Below are 4,360 nucleotides of genomic sequence, written 5' to 3' on the forward strand. Positions count from 1 at the left end.
GACTATATTCAGAAAAAATATGAACTGAGAAATTATCATCTTGCTTTTGATTAATTATTAATTTTTTATAAGTTTATTATTGTATTTTAGAGTTATAGTAAGTTTATATTTGTTTATTGTATGAATGGATAGCTTTGGATAGATTAAAATTATTTTGTAATTATTCCTGGGTTTAGCTCTGGGAAGTCCGGGGGGGAGGAGGGGGGAAAAGGATAAAAATATATAAGAACTGATGTGTTTATTAATTATTCTGGAAGTATATTTATGAGGATGATCCTGGCTGTTACCCCAAACTGCTTCTGGTTGGTGCTTGAGAAAGAGGTTGGGAAGTAGGGAGTGGAAGGAGGAAGGTGGAGTGGTTGACAGTCTAGAGGGAGGAAGGTTTGGTACGAGAAAGAGGGGGAAGCGGAGAGGGGGCAGCCGGGACCACCCGTAAAGTATCTTTTCTTTTGTGTATTGATGTTTTGTATTTATATGCGTCAAGTTTATGTTTATATTTTGTTATACTTGAAAATAATAAAAAAAAAATTAAAAAAAACAATGAAGAGGTGGCTGGCTTTCACCTTTATGAATCAGTTATCAACAGTAAGGGTACCAGTAGTCAAGAAAAATGCTAGACTTGGATTTTTTTGCATATTTTTTTTAAAAAATCTATGGTTTTGATGATTAGATAGGATAGATTTTAGAAAGAAGTGAGTTACAATGTAATTTTAGAGAGAGGTAAATCTAAAATTGTATTTATAACTACTGTAAAGAAGATCAGACTCTGTCTATGGAGCTTCTTAGTCATCCAGGTCATAATTATCCCAAAGATGCTTTTTCACGAGGCAACTGGACTTTCTTGTTTTTCTTTGAAGACGTTTTGCTTCTCATCCAAGAAGCTTCTTCAGCTGACTGGATGGTGGGGAATGGAAAGATTTATATTCCTTACAGACAGCTGTTAATTTGCATTCTTTTAGTGAGTCATTATAGTACCTGGAAGCTTATCTGTGTCTTTAAGATCACCTGTGAAGTGCAAATGGGTGTGGAGCCTTCTTGGAACTGTTGAAAGGACTGTGTTATAGACTGGAGATAGAGACTGAATTTTGCAGTAACACCAGAACAGCTACCAGTTGTAGATCTCTTCACAGTCACGGAGTCAGCCATCAGGAACAATAAACTGGCAGAACAATTAAGAATGAAGGTATCTGCAGCCCTCGCCAGTGCCAAAACACCCCCTTCCAACCTCACAATTCAAGAAAGGAGAGCAGTGACATCTTTAGGAAGAGAACCAAACATCACCATCTTGCCAGCTGATAAAGGAAGATGCACAGTCATCCTGAGCACAGATGACTACAAGGCCAAGGTAAGCAGTCTTCTGAAGGACACTGCCACATACGAGACTCTAAAGAGAGATCCCACCAGCAATTACAAGAAAAAGGTCATTGATTTCTTGCAATAATTACTAAAGGACAATGCCATTGACAAGCCATAATACTACTGACTTTACTTTGGGGAAGCCACGCCATGCATATATGGATTCCCCAAAATCCACAAAGAAGAAATACACTCAGACCTATTGTTAGCAGCATCAACTTGGTCACCTACAATATTACAAAATATCTAACTACCATACTGGCTCCTCCAGTTGGTAACACCACTCATCATATCAATAATTCACACAACTTTGCCAGCAAGATTTGGAAAATAAAACTGGATGTGGATGAGACCATGGTTTCCTAAGATGTGACTTCACTCTTTACTTGCATCCCAATAACTGAAGCGGTCACGGTAGTGAAAAAACATTTGCTGCAAGACAGAACATCTGCTAGGTGACAGAACCAACCTCAGCCCAGATCACATATATGCCCTGCTGGACCTCTGCCCGACCACTGCCTATTTTCAATACAGTGAAGGTTTCTACATACCAAAACATGGCTGTACCTTGGGCTCACCTATGTCCCCCATTGTGGCCAATCTCTACATGGAAGAGGTAGAAACCAAAGCCCTAAACATCTTCATAGGAATTCCACCCACTCACTGGTATAGGTATGTGGATGATACTTGGGTCAAGATCAAAACACAGGAATTGGAAGCATTCACCAAACATATCAACTTGGTGGACAGATACATCAAATTCACATGTGAAGCTGTTAAGGAAAATAGTCTAGCCTTCCTGGACTGTGCTGTATACATTAAGGAAGACAGAAGCCTTAATATTGAAATTTACAGAAAACTCACACGGATCAATATTTACATTTTGATTCATACCACCCACTGGTGCACAAAATGGGAGTTATCAGAACCCTCCACCACAGAGCTGAAGACTTGCCTACCAGCAAAGAAGGAAAAGAAAAAGAAATAAAACACATCAAGGAAGCCCTCAGGACATGTGGCTATCCCAAGTGGGCCTTCATCAAATCTCAAAAAAGACCTAGCAGGAGTTCCTCTGTAACAGATGAAGAAAACAATAAACAGAGCAATGTAGTCATTCCCTACATTACAGGAATATCAGAAAAACTCAGGAGGATCTTCAACCAACACAACATACGTGCACACTTTAAACCTAAGAATACATAAAAGCAGAAGTTTGTCCACCCCAAGGATAAAACACCCAGACACAAATTGAGCAATGTGGTATATGCAGTACAATGCAGTAAGCCATGTGTAGATCTGTACATTGGGGAAACGAAGCAACAACTTCATAAACATATGGCACAACATAGGGGAACAAACCCATCAGGACAAGAGTTAGCAGTCCATCTGCATTTAAAAGACAAAGGCCACTCTTTCGAAGACAGCAAAGTCCACATTTTGGACAGAGAGGACCGCTGGTTTGAAAGAGGGGTAAAAGAGGCCATCTATGTCAAAATTGAACAGCCCTCTCTCAACAGAGGGGGAGGGATCCGACATCATTTATCTCCAGTCTACAACACAATCTTTTTAATAGTTCCAAGAAAGCTCAAACCCCATTTGCACTACTCAGGTGACCCTGAAGACACAGATAAGCCTTCAGGTAACTTTAACGACTTGCTAAAAAAATGCAAATGAACAGCTATCTGCAGGAATATAAATCTTTCCATTCCCCACCATCCACTCAGAGCTGAAGAAGCTTCTTGGATGAGAAGCAAAACATCTTCAAAGAAAAACAAAGTCCAATTGCCTTGTGAAAAAGCATCTTTGGGATAAGATCAGACTTTAAATATCACATGGGACAAATGCTACAACTAAGAGTTTGAAATCAGTTTTAAAGGGCTATGAGCAACCAGGCAGAAAAGCAAAGGATTTAAATTCTTAGATTCTATTCTTGCCTGTACTCCCAATGCAAAGTCAACCCCCAATGAAGGAATGGAAGGTTTTAGTAGTTTTAGTAGTAAACCATTGGTTTAAGAGATGGTGCTATTGCAAGAACTTTGGATTTCTAGACCATGGTTTTACATTATCTTCAGGAAGGGGTTCAAGCAATGAAAAAGCTTTCCCCCCAGAGTTATGGATGCATCATTGCTGGACATTTTCAATAAAGGATTGGACAACTATTTTTCTGGAGGGGTCTCCTATCATGGGTGAGGGTTAGATTGGAAGAACTCAAATGTCCCTTCCAGCCTATGATTCTATGATTCTAAGAATGTATTTGGAAAATAACTGCCTCAGTTCATTCAAAGGGCTTTAAACTAAAATAGGGAAGGAAGGAGACCAAATTTTAGGACTAAATTTCTCTGATCACCTATATGCAAGGTTAAATAGGAATATGCTTCAATGTCTAGAGTAACTTCATATTTCAAAAATCTGATGTGCAATTTAATCTTATCTGGAAGCCATTTCTGGACTTTCATTCTAAACACTGGAATTGTGCTACATCATAAATGTGAATTTTAGAGTCTATATTTTAATCTAATATATAGTCTAGAATAGAATGGAGCTGGAAGGGACCTTGGAGGCCTTCTAGTCCAGCCCCCTGCTCAAGCAGGAGAACCTATACCATCTCAGACTAGTGACTGTTTCACCTCTTCTTAAAAATCTCCAGTGATGGAGCTCCCACGATTTCTGGGGGCAAGTTATTCCAGTGGTTAATTGTTCTCACTGTCAGGAAGTTTCTCCTTAATTCCAGGTTGCTTCTCTCTTTGATCATTTTCCAACCATTGTTTCTTGTCCTGCCCTCTGGTGCTTTGGAGAATAACATGACCCCCCCTTCTTTGTGGCAGCCCCTCAAATACTGGAATACTGCTATCATCTCTTCCCTATTTCTTCTTTTCTTTAGATTAGCCAAACTCAAGTCCTGCATATTTTAGTCTCCAGGCCTTTGATCATCTTAGTTACTCTTCTCTGAATATTTTCCAAACTCTCAACATCTTTTTTGTGATATGGTGACCAAAATTGGCTG

The 4,360-nt window shown here is 39.3% G+C and overlaps 1 pseudogene; it reads left to right on the forward strand.

Annotated features, from left to right (window-relative positions):
- The window catches only part of LOC107286747, a 10,042-nt pseudogene extending 7,012 nt beyond the window's left edge, over positions 1-3,030 (forward strand).
- The last annotated feature ends 1,330 nt before the right edge of the window (positions 3,031-4,360 follow it).

The sequence above is a fragment of the Protobothrops mucrosquamatus genome, unplaced genomic scaffold (assembly GCF_001527695.2).
Source record: "Protobothrops mucrosquamatus isolate PMUCROS unplaced genomic scaffold, P.Mucros_1.0 scaffold320, whole genome shotgun sequence".
NCBI lineage: Eukaryota > Metazoa > Chordata > Lepidosauria > Squamata > Viperidae > Protobothrops > Protobothrops mucrosquamatus.